Here is a 21,944-nt window from a genome sequence, read left to right as displayed (position 1 = left end):
TTTTTTTTTCGCTGGCTCTTTCTGGGATTTTTATTTCTTTAAAATAATTCATACAAATAGTTACAGTCACAAACATGATTTTAACCAAAATATTGCTAGCCTACCACATCAGCAGGATGGCACCGGTGCAGGCGGGACACTGCCACCCTCTGCATCCCCAGAACAGACGTCGACGGGCAGCGGGCATGCCAGGCACCGCCCAAACTTCTCCTCCTGGAGCTGCTTCGTGATGCCATCTTCATTTGGAACAAGGGGGGGGGTTCACGCCAAAATTAGGAAAAACAGCCTTTGTTTTGTTTTTCTAAATTATTCTAAAAATAAGACAAGCAGGTAAAATGCACTGTGTGGCATAAAAAAAAAACGGGAAGGATTCATTGTCCTGAGAATTTTGCCGACTGCCTCATCCAGGGCACGTTCCTACATATAAAAGGAAAAAAATGACCTCAAATTGACTTCCCGAATGCTCCCCCAGGTTTTCCTTTTGTTGCCAGCTAAGCAAACAGATCCTTTGTAATGTTCTAAAAACTGTACACAGACAAGAACGTTCCTGGGAGAATAACTACTGACTACTTCTGCTTAACGAGGAACGTGAAGGACACAGGACAGAGAGCCCACAGGACGGACGATGACAACCGACACGGGCCGGCGCTGCCCACCCGCCTCCTGCACTGCCCGACAGTCTCTGCAGCGCCAGGGCTGCCACGTAGGCACCTTCTCTGCACACTCTGGTCTGAGGGGCTTCTGGCCCTCTGCCCAGGCACCGAGGCTGGAGAGCTCCTTCCGGGCTACAACTGGTCACTCCCGTGGTCTCTATCCGCCTCGGGCTTGACAGTTTGGCCAGGAGAAGGGGTGTGGAGCGGGTGGGCCACAGGGGGTAGACCGTGGGACAGGGACATGGTGCTGGGCACGATGCCTTCCACAGCAGCTGGGATGCCAGTGGGGGCCACACCCACCACGCCGGGAGGGTACCTGTAGGTGGCCCCATTGAGCTCGGGGTGCACGACCCCGGGGTCCATGCTGGCCCAGTGGGTGGCGGCTGTCAGATGGTCCTTGTTGACACAGTTCTTCAGGCTGTTTGGGATCCGGCCTGTGATGGCTCTGCGGATCTCCCGTGCTGCCTCCTCTCGCATCTGGAGGGATGCCTGCTCGCTGTACCATGCAGCGTGGGGGTTGCAGATGAGGTTGGGTGCGTTCTTCAGGGGGCCCTCGCTAAAGTTGAAGGGTTCCGATTAATGCACGTTTAGGACCGCGCCGCGGATCCGGCCCTCCTTCAAGGCCTGGGTCAGCGCCTTCTCGTCCACTAGGCCACCCCGGGCGTGTTCACCAGGAAGTCCCCTTGTCTCATCTGCTTGACGGTGAAGTCATTGATGAGGTGGTTGGTGGTTGTGCTCGTTGAGGCGGCAGTGCAGTGTCACGCAGTCGCTGTGGAACAACAGGTCCTGCAGAGTGCTCACGCGCTGCAGCCCCAGTGCCTGCTCCACGCCGTCTGACAGGTAGGGGTCATAGAAGAGCACGTTGAAGCCGAAGGCCTTGGCTCGCAGTGCCACTGCCTGCCCTACACGACCGAGTCCGATGATGCCCAAGGTCTCCCCACGGATCCTGGCGGCGCCGGATGCCACCTCTCGGATCTGCTCGACGCTCTGGACTCGCGTACCCTCCCGCAACACCTGGTGTAGCCAGGTGGCCCGCCGGTACAGGTTCAGAATGTGGCACAGCGTCAAGTCGGCTGTCTCCTCCACAGACGCTGCAGGCACGTTGCAGACGGCGATGCCTAAATCCCGGGCCAACTTAACGTCGATGTTGTCAAAACCACTGCCAATCTGGACGATGATGCCCAGGGCTTTGAACTTCTCCAGGTCCTCCCTGGTGAGTGTGATGGTGTGGTACATCAGGGCCCCCATGGCCTCATTCAGGACCTTCTCGTGGATCTCCTGCATGGACGGCGTGTCGCAGAAGGCCACGGTGGCCACATCCTTCAGGATAGGCATCTCCACCGTGCAGTCCCGGCCATCCGGCCATCCAGCCATGACACCAGGGGCCGCGGGTGCAGGGGCCCGTTCATGATTGGAGATCGGACGCCTAACATCTCTTAATACAGGCTCAGCTTCCACGACCATGAATTCGACTTTTCAAAGCTTTTTATCTTCAGGATCCCCAGGCAGAACCGCGTCCTGTCTCGGAGCCTCATCCCACGTCCTTAATTGTCTTGAGCCAAAGCGCTCAGGCTTCTGATCCACCGCAATCACTGAAGCCTGTGTCGGGGTCAAAGTCTTACCAGCGGCAGGCCCTTGTTGAGCAAGTGCGAGCTGCCCATCGAGAGGCGCAAGCAGCCGCTGGCCCCGACCACTCCGGTGCTCTCTGTGAGCCCGGCGCTTGAGGCTGCCTCCGCCCGCCCGCCCGCCTGCGCCTGGCCGCAGCCGTGCGGAGTCTCCATCGCAGCCGTGCGGAGTCTCCACCGCGCCGCCGAGTCGCGCTTGGACGACCGCGCGGCAAGAATAATTTTTATAATAAAAATTGTTTTACAGGCATAGTCTTGCTCTGTCACCCAAGCTGGAGTGCAGTGGTGCAGTTAGCTAATTTTTATATTGATTACATGTTGGAATAGTATTTGGCATATATTAGGTTAAATTAAATATATTGTTAAAAATTAATTTTACCTGTTTGATTTCTTTTAACATGGCTGCTAGAAAAATGTTAAGTACACAAGTGGCTCTCCTGTATTTCTTTTTTCTTTTTCTTTTTTTTTTTTTTTTAGATAGAGTCTCGCTTTTTTGCCCAGGCTGGAATGAAGTGGTGCAATCTTGGCTCACTGCAGCCTCCACCTCCTGGGTTCAAGTGATTCTCCTGCCTCAGGCTCCTGAGTAGCACATGCCATCACACCCAGCTAATTTTTATATTTTTAGTAGAGACGGGGTTTCACCATGTTGGCTGGGCTGCTCTTGAACTCCTGAACTCAGATGATCCACCCATTTGGCCTCCGGAAGTGCTAGGATTACAAGCATGAGTCACTGTGTCCAGCCGGCTCTTATATTTCTCTGGACAACACCAATATGCAGAATAGAACTGAAGCATTTATTTATACCTCTAAATTTATTTATTTATTGAGACAGGATCTCACTCACTGGGGTGCAGTGGCACAATCATGGCTCCTTGCAGCCTCGAACTCCCAGGCTCAAGTGATCCTCCCATCTCATCCTCTCCAGCAGCTGTACTATAGGCATGCACCACTACACCTGGCTAATTTTTGTATTTTTCTGTAGAGACAAGGGTTCACCATGTTGCCCAGGCTGGTCTCAAACTCTTGGGCTTAAGTGATCCTCCTACCTTGGCCTCCCAAAATGCTAGGATTATAGGCATGAGCCACTGCACCCGGCCACCTCTAAAATTCTTAAAGTCTACATAATACAGATTTGCAAGCTTGGCTTATCTGTTAGTAATTCTGTTTTTCAACTTTACTCTTCTTGGGACAGTTTAAAATTTAGCTATTTAATATGTGTGCAATACATTCAGTTTGGGATTTGAGTTTTTAACCATACATCAAAACAAAAAAAAATCTGATTTTCATGTTTTAAATGTATGAGCTTTCACACTGTAAATCCATAAATCATACCTTTAACCAGTATCATGAGGCCAACAGAGGCTCCAAGGCAGGGGTAATATAAACCTTCTTTGGATTGGTTGGCTGGTTGTTTAACAGAATTCTGTGACTGTTTGTTCATTTCTTTACAGAAGCAAGTTGTTCCCTGAGTCAGTCATCAGAAATATTATGTATCAGATATTGCAAGGGCTGGCTTTTATCCATAAACATGGTAGGTTTCTTTTAAGTTTCATTTTCCTGCCTCTTTAGATTACTGTCAAGATTGTGCATAGAAATTATATATTAAACTGTTAAATAACTGTTATATTGGAGAAATACAAATTTGGGGTATGTGACTATACACACTGACATTTTTATTTAAAATTTTGAGAATTTCTGTGATTCTATATAAAATGGAATTTCTGGCCAAGTGTGATGGCTCATATCTGTAATCCAGCACTTTGGGAAGCCGAGGCAGGTGGTTTACCTAAGATCAGGAGTTTGAGACCAGCCTGGCCAACATGGTGAAACTCTGTCTCTACTAAAAAATACAAAAAAATTAGCCCGTCGTGGTGGTGGGTTCCTGTAATCCCAGCTACTGGGGAGGCTGAGGCAGGAGAATTGCTTGAACCCAGGAGATGGAGGTTGCAGTGAGCCGAGATCAAGCCATTACACTCCAGCCTGGGGAGCAGAGTGAGATGCCATCTCAAAAAATAAAAATAAAAAATAAAAAAATAAGGCCAGGCTTGGTGGCTCAAGCCTGTAACCCCAGAACTTTGGGAGGCCGAGGTGGGTGGATGAACCTGAGGTCAGGAGTTCAAGACCAGCCTGGCTAACATGGTGAAACCCTGTCTCTACTAAAAATATAAAAAATTAGCTAGGCATGGTAGCACTCGCCTGAAATCCCAGCTACTTGAGAGGCTGAGGCAGGAGAATAAGTTGTACCCAGAAGGCAGAGGTTGCAGCAAGCTGAGATCACCCCATTGCACTCCAGCTTGGAGAAAAAGAGCAAAACTCCTTCTCAAATAAATAAATAAACAGGAATTTCTTTCTTTTTTTTTTTGAGACAGAGTTTCGCTCTTGTTTCCCAGGCTGGAGTGCAATGGCGCAAGCTCAGCTCACCACAACCTCTACCTCCTGGGTTCAGGCAATTCTCCTGCCTCAGCCTCCTGAGTAGCTGGGATTACAGGCACGCGCCACCATGCCCAGCTAATTTTTTGTATTTTTAGTAAAGATGGGGTTTCAACATGTTGACCAGGATGGTCTCGATCTCTTGACCTCGTGATCCACCCACCTCGGCCTCCCAAAGTGCTGGGATTACAGGCTTGAGCCACCTCGCCCGGCCCGGAATTTCTATAATCTATAAGTATTTTCCACCAGAGCAGAATTTTTTTTTACCAGTTTAATCATCATCAGCCTTTAGCCTCAGTCATCATAACCCATCCTGCAGCCTCATTCCCCCTAATTTTTTCATGAAAATGAAAAAAAAAACAAAGGACACTCTTTTGGAAAAAGATTAGACTGTTTTGATCTAGCACGACAAATTATTAACATTTAAATAGTTTGTAGCACCCATGGAGTAGTGTTTTATAGTTTTCCTTAGTATTTACATTTAGTTGTTTCTATTCTCTGAATGAAATTAAAGCAAGTATTAATACTTGTTCTGTTTTCTATGAATTTCTTATTTATGTGCTTTGATTAATGTAGCTTTTTTATATCCATCAAACCAAAATAATGATTAGTTCAAAAAGTTAATATGATTATTTTTAAAAAACATTTGTTTAGAATCACTGGATGTTTAGATATTAAATTAGAAAAGTTTGTCCCATACCATTGCTGTGTTCTGAACATAGGCACTTAAAAATCACCATCAGGTTCCCTTCATGTCTCATCCTGTATTTAACTTTATTATTATCATTATTTGAGACAGAATCTCACTGTGATGCCTAGGCTGGAGTGCAGTGGTGCCATCCTGGCTCACTGCAGCCTCGGCTTCCTGGGCTCAGGTGATCCTCCAACTTCAGCCGCCCTAGTAGCTGGGACTACGGGCACATGCTTCCACACCCAGTTAATTTCTTATTTTATGTAGAGATGAGGTTTCACCATGTTGCCCAGGCTGGTCTTGAACTCCTGGGCTCAAGTGATCCTCCAGCCTCAGCCTCCCAAAGTGCTGGGATTACAGGCGTGAGCTACCATACCCGGCCTAATCCTGTATTTTATATTTTCTTTTTTTTACTTTATCCTCTAACTGACACAGGAATTATTTACCTTCCAAAACTGCTATTCAGGATTCCATATAAATAGTTTAAGAACACTTCTTTAACTTACTAAAAGAACATTTTTTTAATGTTTTAAGAACATTAAACAAACCTTTTCATTTGTGTCATAAAAACTATTGGGGTCTTGGCCGGGTGCAGTGGTTCACGCCTGTAATCCCAGCACTTTGGGAGGCCTAGGTGAGTGAATCACCTGAGATCAGCAGTTCAAGACCAGCCTGGCCATCATGGTGAAACCCCATCTTAAAAAAAAAAAAAATCAAAACAAAACAAAAACAAAAACTATTGGGGTCTTTTAGAAGTCTAAATCCTGTAATGATATACTGTATTTTATTGGCAAAGATCAGTAATGTATTAATTATATGGAAATAAGGGATATCTGCTATATTATTCATAATGGATTCCTGATTTTTAATTGTTTTAAACTCATCATAAACTTGATATTTGCCTGAGCTGATTTATGCTGTCAGCAACATCTAAAGCATAAGTGATTGAAGAAGGAAGTTCTATTAGGATTTTTAAATTGTGACTGAAAGTAAATAACATGTAAGTAATCGAGAGTTGACTGTATAGCTGACTACAGAGTAATTTGGGAAACCAGGCTGTTAGGATAATTTGACATTTTCATAAAAGCCAAATAAGCCAACATGTAAGGATAATTCAACATTTTCACAAAAGCCAATAATTTTTGCTGTAGAATTAAGCATCTCAGATGTAATACTTCTAGAAAATAGATGTTTTTAAATAGTTGTTTGGCCTGGTGTGGTGGCTCACACCTGTTATTCCAGCACTTTGGGAGACCTCACTTGAGGTCAAGAGTTAGAGAACCGCCTGACCAACATGGTGAAAACTTGTCTCTACTAAAAATACAAAAAGTAGCCTGGCGTGGTGGCACATGCCTATAATCTCAGCTACTTTGGAGGCTGAGGCAGGAGAATTGCTTAAATCCAGGAGGCAGAGGTTGCAGTGAGCTGAGATTGCACTACTGCACTCCAGCCTGGGCAACAGAGCAGGAATTTGTCTCAAATACGTACTGTACATACATACATACGTATATAAAATTGTTGCTGTAAAAATGTTTAGTTCAAATAGGACTGAATTACCAATATATTTATATTGGGGGGGGAAACCACAGCTGTACAAATATGTAATTGATTTAGTTCTCTTAGACTTTATGGATTAGTGTCACTCCACTCTGCATCACATCGTCCCATTCCTGCCATTACATTACAAAACTGCAATGAATGTCTCTTGGACATAGTGAGATGGATGTTACCAGCTATTTAGAGTTAGAAGTACTGTATAAACTTGGATTACAGAACTGTTACAGATATCACAAACAAAGCCCACTCTGACTTTGAAGTGATTAAAAACATTTAGACTTAGAAAGTCTTCCCAGCATTGGCTGGGTACCGTGGCTCATGCCTATAATCCCAGCACTTTGGGAGGCTGAGTTGGGTGGATCATGAGGTCAGGAGTTCAAGACCAGCCTGGGCAACATGGCAAAACCCCATCTCTACTAAAAATAAAAAAAACTAGCCAAGCATGGTGGTGGACACCTGTAATCCCATTTACTCTGGAGGGTGAGGCAGGAGAATTGCTTGAACCCAGGAGGCAGAGGTTGCAGTGAGCTGAGATTGTGCCACTGCGTTTTAGTCTGAGCGACAGAGTGAGACTTTATCTCCAAATAAAAAAGAAAAGAAAAAAAAAAGCTGGGTCCCTATATCCCATTACTTCTTAGACAATAAATACGGTTTACTTTTTTCTTTGAGACAGAGTCTCACTCTGTCACCCAGGCTGGAGTGCAGTGGTGTGGTCTCGGCTCACTGCCACCTCCACCTCCCGGGTTCAAGCAATTCTCCTGCCTCAGCCTCCAGAGTAGCTGGGACTACAGGTGTTCACTACCATCCCCGGCTGATTTTTTGGTATTTTTAGTAGAGACAGAGTTTCACCATGTTGGCCAGGCTGGTTCACACTCCTGACCTCAAGTGATCCACCCACCTCGGCCTCCCAAAGTGCTGGCATTACAAGCATGAGCCACCATGCCTGGCCAGTTTACTTTTTTTCTAAGATGATGTTTCTAACTGTAAAAGAGGGGTTCATTTATATTTTGTTTATAAATCAAATAAAGCTACATTTAAGCATAATGATTTATTGTATTTTTTTCTCTATATATCACCAAGGCTTTTTTCATAGGGACTTGAAACCAGAAAACTTGCTTTGTATGGGTCCAGAAGTTGTGAAAATTGCTGATTTTGGACTTGCAAGAGAATTAAGGTCACAGCCACCGTACACTGATTATGTCTCTACTAGATGGTGAGTAGTGTTATGTGATTCTCCTGAGGCATAAGTCTATGTTGAAGCGTTCCTACAATGGATTCTTACAGATTTCTGGAGGTTCCATATTGAATATTTAAAACAGAATATAGAACTGAATTTTATGTTTTTTAAAGAGATCGAAGGATTGGTTTATTGCTATTCTGATCACTGAAAAAACAAGAAAAAAGAATTTCATTTATTCACTCATTCATTCAACAAATATTTGTTGAACGCCTATTATGTGCCAAACATCATTTTAGGCACAGAGAACACAGCAGTGAAATAAAAAAAAAAAAGAAAAATCTGTTTCATGCTGCTTACATGACAGCCAGTACACAAATAAACAAGTTATTATGAGTCACCAACAGAAAGACATACACATGTTCACCAAAAGACATGAATAATCTCAACTGCACACTACCCAAATGTCCATGAACAGTTGCATCGTATACTCACCCAGTGGAATGCTTTGCAACAATGAGAATGAACGGTCTACTACTGCATGCACAATGTGAATGAATCTTAATGTTGAGAGCAAGAGGCCAAACAGAAAAAGTGCACATACTGATTTCGTTCTATAAAATACAAAAGCAGAAAAAACGAATCTGTGCCATAAAAGGATAGTGGCCAGGTATGATGGCTCACACCTGTAATCCCAGCACTTTGGGAGGCCAAGGCAAGTGGATCACAAGATCAGGAGTTTGAGACCAGCCTGACCAAGATGGTGAAACCTCGTCTCTACTAAAAATACAGAAATTAGCTGGGCATGGTGGCAGGCGCCTGTGGTCCCAGCTACTCAGGAGGCTGAGGTGGAGAGTTGCTTTAACCCAGGAGGTGGAGGTGGCAGTGAGTCGAGATCGTGCCACTACACTCCAGCCTGGGCGACAGAGTGAGACTGTCTCAAAAAAAAAGAAACAAAAACAAAGTCAGGAAAGCAAGCAGTTCCATGGGGTGGGGTATGTGTAGTGCCTCGATGACTACATGAGGGGCCTTCTGTGTGCTGATAACATGTCTTTCTTGATCTGGATGCATGGATGTGTTGTATTTGTGGAAATTCATCAAGCTTTACTCTTATAATGCCTGTGTGAATATTATGCTCCAGTGAAAACAGAACATATATTTATTAGGCTGGGTGCAGTGGCTCACGCCTATAATCCCAGCACTTTGGGAGGATGAGGTGGGGGATCACTTGAGGCCAGGTGTTCAAGACCAGCCTGGCCAATATGGCTAAACCTTGTTTCTAGTAAAAATACAAAAAAATTAGCCAGGCGTGGTGTCAGCTGCCTTGGTGCCAGCTACTTGGAAGGCTGAGGCATGAGAATCACTTGAACCTGGAGCCAGAGGTTGCAGTGAGCCGAGATAGTGCCACTGCACTCCAGCCTGGGCAACAGAGCAAGACTCTTTCTCAGGAAAAAAAGAAAAATATATGTGTATCAGATGTTGATACATTACAAAGAAAAATAAAATATGGAAGGGGCAGGGAGATGGGGAGGGAAAGCATTGTTATTTTACATGGAGGGTCTCACTGAGAGTAGCCCTGAAGGAGATGCCAGGACAAGCAGGAATTTTTTAGGCAGAGCAAATGCTAAGTGTAAAAGCCTTGAGACAGGATCACACCCCCAGTGAATTCTGCACAGTGCAGAATGAATAAGGAGGGCAGTCATAAGAAACAAGGGCAGAGTTTGTGGATTGGCCAGAAATGATAGTGACTTGCACCTGCTGGCCATGTAAGTAGTGAGGTGTGTGGAATTCTGTTTTGTTTTGTTTTTTTGAGATGGAATCTCACTCTTTCACCAGGCTGGAGTGCACTGGCCTGATCTTGGCTCACTGCAACCTCTGCCTCCCGGGTTCAAGCGATTCTCCTGCCTCAGCCTCCCAAGTAGCTGGGATTACAGGCGCACGCCACCACACCCAGCTACTTTTTGTAGTTTGAGTAGAGACGAGGTTTCACCATGTTGGCCAGGGTGGTCTCAATCTCTTGAACTCGTGACCTGCCCACCTCAGCCTCTCAAAGTGCTGGGATTACAGGCGTGAGCACAAATGAATCAGAGGTGGGTACTAAAAGAAAGGAGTCCATGTCTTAGTGTGTTTTGTGTTGTTGTAAAGGAACGCCTGAGGCTGGGAAGGTGAGAAAGAAAGGTTTATGTGGCTTCTGGTTCTGCAGGCTGTACAAGAAGCATCACACTGGCATCCGCTTGGCTTCTGGTGAGGGTTTTTATGCTGAATCAAAACATGATGGAGAAGGTCCCTTGAGGTGCGGTGGCCCATGCCTGTAATCCCAGCACTTTGGGAGGCCAAGGTGGGTGGATAACCTGAGGTTGGGAATTTGAGACCAGCCTGACCAACATGGTGAAAACCAGTCTCTACTAGAAAAATACAAAATTAGCCGGGCATGGTGGGGCATGCTTATAATCCCAGCTAATTGAGAGGCTGAGGCAGGAGAATCACTTAAACTTGGGAGGTGGAGGTTGCAGTTAGCCGAGATTGTGCCATTGCACTCCAGTCTGGGCAACAAGAGGAAAACTTCATCTCAAAAAAAAAAAAGAGAAGGTCAAAGGGGAAATGGGCACACTCAAGGAAGGAACAAAAAAGAGGAGGAAGCTTGCTGTGGAGCAGCCCCTCTCTCAGGAACTAATCTCATCTTGTCTGAAAAAGAACTTATTCACTACATGAGAACAGCACCAAGCCTTTCATGATGGATTTGCCCTGGTTACCTAGGAATCTGAACTTATTTTGACATGGGGTCTTTGCAGATGTAATCAAGCTAAGATGAGGTCATACCGGAACATGATTGGTCTTTTCATCCGGTAAGGTTGATGTCCTTATAAAGACAGACACAGAGATGGATTTGGGAAGACACGTGAAGGCCCCCCAGGAGAAAGCAGTGTGATGTACACTTTAAGTAGATCAACTATATATTATGTGACATATATCAATAAAGCTTGTAAAAATATTTGTCAGAGAAAGTACAGTAAGTCCTCACCTAACATCAATAGGTTCTTGGAAACTATGACTTTAAGTGAAACAACGTATAATGAAACCAATTTGACCATGCGCTAATTAAAATAAACAATTTTAGGCAGGTTTCTGGTCAAAAAACATCACCAAACTTCTTTTTTTTTTTTTTTTTGAGACAGAGTCTCACTCTGTCACCTGGGCTAGAGTGCAGTAGTGTGATCTCAGCTCACTGCAACCTCCACCTCCTGGGTTCAAGTGATTCTTCTGCCTCAGCCTCCCGAGAAGCTTGGATTACAGGCACCTGCCACTACACTCAGCGAATTTTTTGTATTTTTAATAGACACAGGGTTTTACTATGTTGGCCAGGCTGGTCTCAAACTCCTGACCTCATGATTTGCCCACCTCAGTTTCCCAAAGAGCTGGGATTACAGGCGTGAGCCACCGCACCTGGGCCAAACTTCTAAATAGTGACCAAGACATTAATATTGAACACTGAATACATGTGAGCTATACATACATTTAAGAAAGATTAAGGCTGGGCATTGTGGGTCATGCCTGTAATCCCAGCATTTTGGGAGGTTGAGGCAGGAGGATCATGAGGTCAAGAGATTGAGACCATGACGACCAACATGGTGAAACCCCATCTCTACTAAAAATACAAAAATAAGCCTGGCATGGTGCACCTGTAGTCCCAGCTACTCAGGAGGCTGAGGCAGGAGAATCAATTGAATCCGGAGGCAGAGGTTGCAGTGAGCCAAGATTGCACCACTGCACTCCAGCCTGGCAACAGAGCAAGACTCCATCTCAAAAAAATAAAAAAAGGAAGAAAAGAAAAAGAAAGATTAATAAAAACAAGGAAGATAATTATTTGCCCAGTTATTCCAGTTCAGGGTCACAGGTGGCTACAGTGTGTCCTGGTAGCTGGGGGTGCAAGGTGAGCACCAACTGTGGATGGGACAGCCTCCCATGGCACCATCCCCCCCACCCACACACACACATGTACACTTACTCATCCTGGGACCACACAGACACCCCAGTTCACCTGACATGCACATCTTTGGGATATGCAAAGAAGCTGGAGCCCTGGAGAAAACCCATGTAGACTTGGAGAGAACATGCAGGCCCCACACAGTGGCCCAGTCAGGAATCCATTTCCTTTGTTTTCCCTTTCTCTTCCCTTTCCCTTTCCTTTTCCCTTTTCTGTTCCCTTCCCTCCCTCCCTCCCTCCCTCCCTCCCTCCCTCCCTCCCTCCCTCCCTCCCTCCCTTCCTTCCTCCCTTCCCTTCCCTACCTCCCCTTCCCTACCTCCTTCCCTTCCCTTACTTTCTGTCTCTCTCTTTCTTTCATCAACATTACAATGAAATGATACTGAACAAAACTAGTCAGTACTGCCAAACATTTGGACTGAAATATCTATACATTTTGGTTAGAAAAAAGAGTTAGAACTGAGAAATTGAGAGTATCTTCCATTTAGCAGACTCTGTGTTGGACTCACCAGCTCACTTTGCTCTTGTAAATTGAGTCTTTTTCTCAATGAAAAATATTGTTGACCACAGAAGAGGAGTCCGTTGAGGATATCAGCACTTTCAAACTGGTAAAAAGAAGAGAAAACTCCACTACTCAGGGCTAATCCTTGTTCATCTTTTGTTTTCTGTGCTTCGTGGTGAATAGATGCTAAATATAATGCTTTGTAACATGGTTTTTCTACTTATTTTTCTTTTTATTTTTTTTTGAAACAGAGTCTCACTCTGTCACCAGGCTGCAGTGCAGTGGCAAGATCTTGGCTCACTGCAACCTCTGCCCCCCAGGTTCAAGCAATTCTCCTGCCTCCGCCTCGCAAGTAGCTGGGACTATAGGTGCACGCCACTACATCTGGCTAATTGTAGTATTTTCAGTAGAGATGGGGTTTTACTATGTTGGCCAGGATGGTCTTGATCTCTTGACCTCATGATCCACCCACCTCAGCCTCCCAAAGTGCTGGGATTACAGGCGTGAGCCACCACGTCTGGCCCAATTTTTTTTCTTAATATATCAGATAGCACTTATTTCCGTATCTATTCATTTGAGTTCCTGTCTTGGGCTTCATGGACATTTCATTTACATTTGTCGCCAGCCCTATTCATTGTCTGTGGTGGGGGAACGTGTTATGTCCTAATGTCCCTAGAACATTGTACAAATGACTGACATACAGAAGGAACCGGGTCTGAATATCTACTCTTTGATGGAAATGAGCATCACCAAAAAGAGTAGACTGCTACTGCCCATCCTTTGAAATTGCAATCCAAATAACTTCTTTTGTTTTGTTTTCTATTTTCTTAGGTATCGTGCCCCTGAAGTTTTGCTGAGATCTTCCGTGTATAGCGCCCCCATTGATGTGTGGGCTGTTGGAAGTATCATGGCTGAACTCATATGTTAAGGCCACTTTTCCCAGGGAAAAGTGAGGTTGATGAAATCTTTAAAATTTGCCAAGTTTTAGGGACTTCCAAAAAGGTAAGTACTCTTGTCCCTAAGTGCTATAACTTTTGATTATTTCTAACTTGCTATTTTGCTTTTAATCTTGTCATTTTTCATTATTTATAACTTTTGCCTAGATATCTGGTATTTTCATTTTGAAATAGGCTCATACTTTAATGATTAATTTTCTTATAATCCTTTTTTTTTTTTTTTAAGATGGAGTCTCACTCAGTCTCCCAGGCTAGAGTACAGTGGCACAATTTCAGCTTACTGCAACCTCCACCTCCCAGGTTCAAGCGATTCTCCTGCCCTAGCCTCCTGAGTAGCTGGGATTACAGGCGTGTGGCCACCACACCTGGTCAGTTTTTCTATTTTTAGTAGGGACACGGTTTCACCATGTTGGTCCAGCTGGTCCCGAACTCCTGAGCTCAAGTAATATACGATCTGCCCACCCTGGCCTCCCAAAGTGCTGGGATTACTTCGTGCGAACTACTGTGCCTGGCCATAATCCTTATTTTTAAAATCAGAGTGGGTTAAGGATTGCAAGAAGCCGGGATTCCACCAGCTGAAGAAAAACAGGTGCTTAGGCCTGACGCGGTGGCTCACACCTGTTATCCCAGCACTTTGGGTGGCCAAGGTGGGTGGATCACCTGAGGTCAGGTGTTCGAGACCAACCTGACCAATATGACGAAACCCCATCTCTACTGAAAATACAAAAATTAGCTGGGCATGGTGGTGGGTGCCAGTAATCCCAGCTACTTGGGAGGCCAAGGCAGGAGAATCCCTTGAACCCCAGAGGCAGAGGTTGCAGTGAGCCAAGATCACACCATTGCACTCCAACCTGGGCAACAAGAGTGAAACTCTGTCTCAAGAAAAAAAAGAAAAGAAAAGAAAAGAATAACGGGTGCTTGCCTTTTCTTAAGAACTTAAGGAAAAATTCTATGTGGTTAGAGTGTAACTTGGGGGTGATGCCCAGCTGACACTGTACAGACAGCCTTACTTGGGCTCTTTCCTACTTACTCTCTGGCTGGCCATTGACATCAACTGTTAACCCTTGGTGTATTGAACCTTATTTTTTCTTAACCCTTCTTGTTTCCTTTTATATATCTCTCCTATGGACATTTGACTTATTTGAGTACTTTGCAATTAACTATAATTCATTATATTTTATCTACACCTTACTTTCTGAGATATGCTTTCTAAGTGTGTATATAATGACATCCTAATTAAATTAGTATATGCCTTGTAGTTAACATTACACAAGTAATGTAGATATTAAAGCTTTAATGTAATTGTCATTTCCCAGATGTGTGCGTTTTTAACACTGGCTGTGATACATAGTATATACAGAGATCTTTGTTAGCAGTCAGCCTCTTTGTAAAGCACTTTTCCTTATTTGTTCAGAGTTAGCCCAGATATCATCACAGCAGCATCATCATCAGGATCAAACACCAGACAAGGGTTTAATATTGTAAAATTTATAAAGGGCAGGCATGGTGGCTCATGCCTGTAATCCCAGCACTTTGGGAAGCCCAGGCAGAAGGATCACTTGAACCCAGGAGTTCAAGACCAGCCTGGGCAGCATAGTGAAACCCTGTCTCCACAAAAAATAAAAAATAAATAAAAAATTAGCCACTATATTGGTGCGCACCTATAGTCCCAGCTATTCAGGAGGCTGAGGTGGGAGGATCTCTTGAGTCCCGGAGGGTGAGGCTGTAGTGAGCCGTGATTGCACCACTGCACTCCAGCCTGGACGACAGAGCCAGCTCCTGTCTCAAAAACAAAAAAAAGGTTATAAAAGTGCTTTTCACATTGTTTCCTAACTCTCAGCTTAATGTTTTTTCTATACTGTCATAGCACTGTATTCTAGACCTGGACTGGTATTTTATTCTCATGTTTATTTATGGATCAACATGAAAATGTTCAAACATAAATGATGTTTATATTACTGCTATGTGTTTTAAATGGATTACTAAAAACAATTTGTTTTGTTCTCCCTGCCCACACTTATATATTCCTGAAACAGAGCGACTGGCCAGAAGGATGCCAGCTGGCATCTTCTATGAACTTTCGTTTTCCCCAGTGTGTTCCTATAAACTTAAAAACTCTGATTCCCACTGCCAGTAATGAAGCTATTCAGCTCATGACTGAAATGTTGAATTGGGCTCCAGTGAAACGACCAAGAGCAAGCCGGGTAAGATGAGTCTTTCTGTTAGACCTTTTAAATCTTTCAGGTTTTTTAATATCAGGGATGTTTTCATTTACAAAGGCAGGTCTATTCTCACCCAGGATTTTACTAAGAGAATTAAACACAAAGCCCTTGGCATACAGTGTATGTCATAAATTAATTTATAGGCATAGAAGATCCTTGGGAGAAATGCAAAAATAGCTACCCCAATGATTTTCTGTGTTTTGTGGTTCAAATGAGTAACCCTGAGGTTGCAACAAGGAATCAGTTTGCAATGATAAAAATTCAGACATGTGACAGGCTAGTTATGAAGGAATCTGCCATGGGTTGCAAAAAGGCATCTCATAGTAGACTCTTTCTCTCTCTCTCTTTTTTTTTTTTTTTTTTGAGATTGAGTCTTGCTCTGTCACCAGGTTGGAGTACAGTGGCACTCGATCTCAGCTCACTGCAACCTCTGCCTCCCAGGTTCAAGTGATTCTCCTGCCTCAGCCTCCCGAGTAACTGGGACGATAGGCACACGCCACCATGCCCAGCTAATTTTTGTATTTTTAGTAGAGATGGGCTTTCACCATGTAGGCCAGGATGGTCTTGAACTCCTGACCGCAAGTGTTCCACCTGCTTCGTCCTCCCAAATTACTAGGATTACAGGCGTGAGCCACTTTTTATTTTTCAGCACAATTTATTTCTCAAATCATTTTTTTCTGGTTACCTTTTAAAAGGGGTACTGTATAGGGAATGATGGCTGCTTCCTAAATCATGGAAGTGCCTGTGGGCTAATGATAGCTCCTGTGGCCCTCACAAAGGGCCAATCATAGTGCATGTGCAATACATTTAGGTGGAACCATTTTTCATTTGTTGTTATTCTATGTTTTTATAGGCATTGAAACACCCATATTTTCAAGTTGGTCGGGTATTAGGCCCTTCCTCAAATCATCTGGAATCAAAAGAGTCTTTAAATAAGCAGCTGTAACCATTAGAATCAAAGCCATCTTTAGTTGAAGTAGAGCCCAAGCCTCTACCAGATGTAATTGATCAGACTGTCGGACAATCCCAGTCAAAAACTAGCCAGCAGCCACTGCAGCCCATTCAGCCGCCACAGAACCTGAGCATCCAGCAACCACCAAAGCAACAGAATCAGCAGAAACCGCCACAAACACGATTCCCAAACATCATCAAAAACATGCCAACTGTGAGTAGCCAGTCATGACGCTTGAAATGGAATTGTTTGACTACTGCAATTAAGATTTTGTTTCGAGGCATTTCTAATTATGCTGGAGAAGATATAAACAATTATTCTTTGTTAAAGACCCTGAGTCCTCTGGTTGGAGCTTGACATGAGATCACTTAAAATTCTAATATGGTTTATAAAAAGAAAAACTTTCAGAATGAAAGTAACCAAGTTGATATGCTACAGTCTTCAGTCTTTTTTATTTTTTGAGATGGAGTTTCACTCTTGTTGCCTAGGCTGGAGTGCAATGGCAGGACCTCAGCTCACGGCAACCTCTACCTCCAAGGTTCAAGCGATTCTCCTATGTCAGCCTCCCAAGTAGCTGGGATTACAGACAGGAGTCTGCCTACCATGCCCAGCTAATTTTTGTATTTTTAGTAGAGATGGGGTTTCACCATGTTGCCCAGGCTGGTCTTGAATTTTTGACTACAAGTGTTCCACCTGTGTCAGCCTCCCAAAGTGCTGGGATTTTGGGTGTGAGCCACCGTGCCTGGCCTTTTTATTTTTTCTTTGAGACGGAGTTTCATTCTATTTGCCCAGGCTGGAGTGTGATGGTGCAATCTTGGCTCACTGCAACCTCCACCTCCCGGGTGCACACGATTCCCTTACCTCAGCCTCCTGAGTAACTGGGATTACAGGCGCCCACCACCACACCTGGCTAATTTTGTATTTTTAGTTGAGACCATGTTGGCCAGGCTGGTCTTGAACTCCTGACCTCAGGTGATTCACCCATCTTGACCTCCCAAAGTGCTGGGATTACAGGCATGAGCCATCAAGCGCAGCCTAAAGTTCTTTCAATGCAGAAAAATTCAAAGAATTTAAAAGAATCAGGTACTCCAGAGTTACTGATCCAAATCTTAAGAATTTTTAACAGTACTGTCATTTTATGGTGTTCTTAAATGCTAAAGAACACAGGAGAATGGGTTTCTATTTTTTATTTTTATTATTATTTTTTGAGGTAGAGTTTCACTATTGTTGCCCAGGCTGGAGTACAATGGCATGATCTCAGCTCATCGTAACCTCCACCTCCTGGGTTCAAGCAATTCTCCTGCCTCAGCCTCACAAGTAGCTGGGATTACAGGCATGTGCCACCACACCTGGCTAATTTTGTATTTTTAGTAGAAACAGTGTTTCATCATGTTGGTCAGGCTGGTCTTGAACTCCTGACTCCAGGTGATCTGCCCACCTCAGCCTCCCAGTGTGCTGGATTACAAGCATGAGCCACCATGCTCAGTTAGAATGGGTTTTTAAAGTGTCAGGTATAGTATAAAACAACTTCTTCCGTCTTTTGTTCAGCTCTGGGAGCTCATCAGTTACTGTAGTATTTTAGCTGTCCCCTTGGGGTATACACTCCCAATTGTGTTAGAATTTGGCATTTTAGGATGGAAATGTGTCTTACACAGCACCATATCTATTTCCTTATCCAGTCCTCACCTGCCCCACATACCTAGTATAAGCAAGTCCTCCTCCTCCCCCAATAGCACTAATCACATTCTCACGCAGTGTTAATTACTTATTTCTTATGTTTATTGTTTATTTGTCTCTTCCTCTGGAACGAAAGCTCAATGAAGTAAGGAATGTTTGTCTGTTCTGTTCATCAGTACAGCCTCAGAACCCCGACCAGGGCCTGCCACATGGGAGATTCTCAGTAAATGTTTGTTCAGTGAATGAAGGAATGAGTAATTGCCTACGAGGCTTGTAAACCACCTCTGGGGCACTGGGGAGTCCACTTTATCTTTGGAACAGTTCTGAATATTAGAAAGTTCTTCCTTACACTGGGTAAAATCTGGTTTTCTTTCTTTTAGTGAAAGCTAATCACTTTTCTAGAAAGTCCGCCTTTTATATATTTGAAAATAGCTGTTACATTATTTGCCCTTTTCTCTGGAGAAACTTCTCCAATTCCCTCAAGGGCTCTGCATATAACACCTTTCATCAATGACTGATAACTCTCAATTCCTATTACAAATGTGCCTTTATTTAAGTTCCCTTTCATCCCCCTAACTACTTAGAATGAGGCTGCCACAGCTGGAGGCAAACAGCAAGCAGGGAGTATAGAGCAGGACTAATTAGTCACCTCCAACATTCCAAACAATATGTGCACTCGTGTCACCAATGATTACAGTCCTCCCCCCAGCCCCTTGGAAGGTACTTCAAATGCTGACTCTTACTGTGAGGGAAGGCAAGGAAGTTAATACTGATTGAGTAGCTACTAAGTGCCATGCATATGCTAGGCACCCTTTGTGCATTCTCTTAAGTTAAAGAGAATAACCTAGCTGCCCTCCCCCACCCCCCCACACACATATTTTTATATAGGTAAGTTTCAGAGTTGGGATTAAGTATTGTGTCAACTAAAATTTCTAAGTATACCCATTTTTTCATAAATGCTTCTAAATCGCATATTCTGTACATCTGACTTGTGTATTTCATCTCTAGGTTTCAAAAAGTTGCAAGATCTTTTATATCTCCAATTTCTAATTATTTTTGAATCTTTATTTTTTCTTCTCAGTTTACCCACTCTGCCCAGCTTGTTAGGGATTTGTTTAGTTGTCTGTTTTGCTCCTGAATCTTCATGATGTATACATAGAACAACCGTGAGATCTTAGGCAGGGCATAGAAGCGTCCTCTAGACTGACATCGATCCATTGGTCGGTACTCTTGGTCACGTTCTTCAGCTATGTGCTGATCCCCCTTTGCTGCTTTCACCCACTGGGCTGAAGTCCACACACACTACATCAGATGAACTCATTGTTTGCCTTTTCTGAAAAAGCGTGGTCTATCTGAGCTATCACTGTTTTCCCTCAGTGCCCACAAACATCCCCTTTAATAACTGATTTTAGAATCTTTGCCCTCATCCTTACCAAACTTACTGATGTGGAATTCGCCAAAATAAATCTTCTACTTTATTAAAATTATTATATTTGCCCCTTTCCACTCTTCTCAGACACAAACAAGATTCTTGGATATCACTGACATTGCTGAGCAGTGTTCAGCATCAGTACCCTAAAATACAGTTCAACAGAAGTCAAACTCAAACTCAGCTAAGGGTAACCTTTTATTAATCCTACTGATTTGGAGCTTAACATTTTTTTTTATTCTCTTGATTCTGGAGATTGTTCTACCTGGCAGAGAAAATAATAGTGTAGAAGCTGACAAATACTTTTTAAAATTATCATCTGTCACTCACTGTGACACCATCAGCTTCAAGCAATAGCATGGCCATTCAGCATCTCCCTGCACCCAACGTAGCTGTGTTTTCTGAAAATTTTCCATGCTCTATTCCCTAGTTTTGAGTTGCCTTTTGGATTTTTCTGTTTATGTGCCCCTAAACCACTCTCTGTAAATTTGTATAAAACCAATTCAGTCCAGGTGCGGTGGCTCACACCTGTAATCCCGGCACTTTGGGAGGCAAAAGCAGGTGGATCACCTGAGATTGGGAGTTCAAGACCAGCCTAACATGGAGAAACCCTGTCTCTACAAATAATACAAAATTAGCCAGGCATGGTGATGCGCACCTGTAATCCCAGCTGCTCAAGAGGCTGAGGCAGAAGAATCACTTGAACCCAGGAGGCAGACATTGGGATGAGCTGAGATCCCACCATTGCCCTCCAGCCTGGGCAACAAGAGCAAAACTCTGCCTCAAAAAAAAAAAAAAAAAAAAAAAAAAATTCATTGTGTTCTCCAAGCCAAGACCTCTTTCCTTTTCCTTAATTCTGTTAATGATGCCTCCATTCTGTGACAGACTCATACGTCCCTCTGCATTCATTAAGATTACATTCAGGGACTTAAAACAAAAACTCGACCACTGTGGCTTAAACAATAGGGGTTGTTTTTCTCACATGATGAGAAATCAGGTGGTGGGCAGCTGGAGCTCATGCAGCTTGCAGAGGAAGCAGGCTGCTGCTGGCTTCCTACTCTGCCACCCTGAGCAGGTAGCTTTCATGCCTGTGCCCACAGGATGACTGGTGTTCCTTTGGGTGTTGTGCCTGCATTCTAGCAGAGGGAAGAGTAAAAGATGCTGGCACATGCCACCCTTAGTGTCCTTTTCATTGAGGCTGTCCCCACTTAAAAAGGACACTAAGGCTTTGAGAAGGTAAGTCACTTGTTTAAAGAGACATAGCCAAGTCTCAGGTTTCCAGATCCTTCGTGTCATTAAAGAGTTAACTCAGACCCTAAATATTCATCTCCCACCAACCCAGTTCACAGAGATCTTTCCTCTGAGCACCTATCATATTTTTGACATATACCACCCAATTTTTTTCATGCTTGTAACTGTGTATATGTGTTATGCCCTAAAGTATATGGAACGCTCCTTGAGAATGGTAACTCTTATAGTGTCTTATAGAGTAGCTTTTGTGTGAAAGGCATTCAGTACCTGATTAAAGATTATGACAACTGATTTTCCACCACAGAAGCCAAATGGCACACTGAATCATAAAAGTGGTAGGAGGTGTTGGGGCCAGACTATCTTCAAATCTGGAGAAAGCTGGGAAGAGTTGGAGAACTATGATTTCGGAGCCTCCCATTCCAAGAAGCCAAGCATGGGTGTTTTTAAAGAAAAAAGGAAGAAAGATTCTCCATTTCGGTAAGATTTCAGATTCCTCAGAAAAATGTTTTTGCCATGTGTCAACTTAAATTTTACTCATTAAATATAAATGCACGTGGGCCTTAAATGAAAAAAAAGTTTGCTTAATAGGCCAGGTGCAGTGGCTCATGCCTGTATTCCCAGCACTTTGGAAGGTTGAGGCGAGTAGCTAACTGGAAGCCAGGAGTTCGAAACCAGCCTGGCCAACATGACAAAACCCTGTCTCTACTAAAAATAGAAAAATTAGCTGGGCATGGTGGTGCATGCCTGTAATCCCAGCTACTCGGGAAGCTGAGCCATGAGAATTGCTTGAACCTTGGAGGTGGTTGTTGTAGTGAGCTGAGATTGCACCACTGCACTCCA

General features: G+C 43.9%; 1 protein-coding gene and 2 pseudogenes across 5 annotated transcripts in view; 1 reads left to right on the top strand and 2 right to left on the bottom strand.

The window, feature by feature from the left end:
• Window positions 1-21,944, bottom strand: part of LOC100395327 (transmembrane protein 14C) — a 59,425-nt gene that overhangs the window by 435 nt on the left and 37,046 nt on the right. For 2 of the 3 annotated variants that reach the window (XR_013534151.1, XR_013534148.1), the window contains 2 exons: window positions 12,625-12,720; window positions 105-311 (listed from right to left, as the gene is read on the bottom strand). The gene's annotated coding sequence lies outside the window, so the exon portion shown is untranslated. Of the gene's footprint in view, window positions 1-104; window positions 312-12,624; window positions 12,721-15,234; window positions 15,353-21,944 lie in introns of all 3 variants that reach the window. The other variant, XR_013534149.1, reaches the window with a different exon arrangement.
• LOC144582116 (C-terminal-binding protein 1 pseudogene) overlaps window positions 1-21,944 on the bottom strand; it is a 42,173-nt pseudogene that overhangs the window by 435 nt on the left and 19,794 nt on the right. Inside the window, exon 2 of the transcript XR_013534096.1 lies at window positions 105-12,720. The product of XR_013534096.1 is annotated as a C-terminal-binding protein 1 pseudogene (transcript). The remainder of the gene's footprint in view (window positions 1-104; window positions 12,721-21,944) is intronic.
• The window catches only part of LOC100394960 (serine/threonine-protein kinase MAK-like), a 50,476-nt pseudogene that overhangs the window by 25,803 nt on the left and 2,729 nt on the right, over window positions 1-21,944 (top strand). Inside the window, exons 5-10 of the transcript XR_013534095.1 lie at window positions 3,730-3,809; window positions 8,037-8,169; window positions 13,449-13,619; window positions 15,610-15,777; window positions 16,649-16,960; window positions 21,409-21,581. The product of XR_013534095.1 is annotated as a serine/threonine-protein kinase MAK-like (transcript). The remainder of the gene's footprint in view (window positions 1-3,729; window positions 3,810-8,036; window positions 8,170-13,448; window positions 13,620-15,609; window positions 15,778-16,648; window positions 16,961-21,408; window positions 21,582-21,944) is intronic.

Source organism: Callithrix jacchus, chromosome 4 (assembly GCF_049354715.1).
Source record: "Callithrix jacchus isolate 240 chromosome 4, calJac240_pri, whole genome shotgun sequence".
Taxonomy (NCBI): Eukaryota; Metazoa; Chordata; class Mammalia; order Primates; family Cebidae; genus Callithrix; species Callithrix jacchus.
The sequence above is the reverse complement of the archived record's forward strand: the minus strand, read 5'-3'. Positions and strand labels throughout refer to the sequence as shown.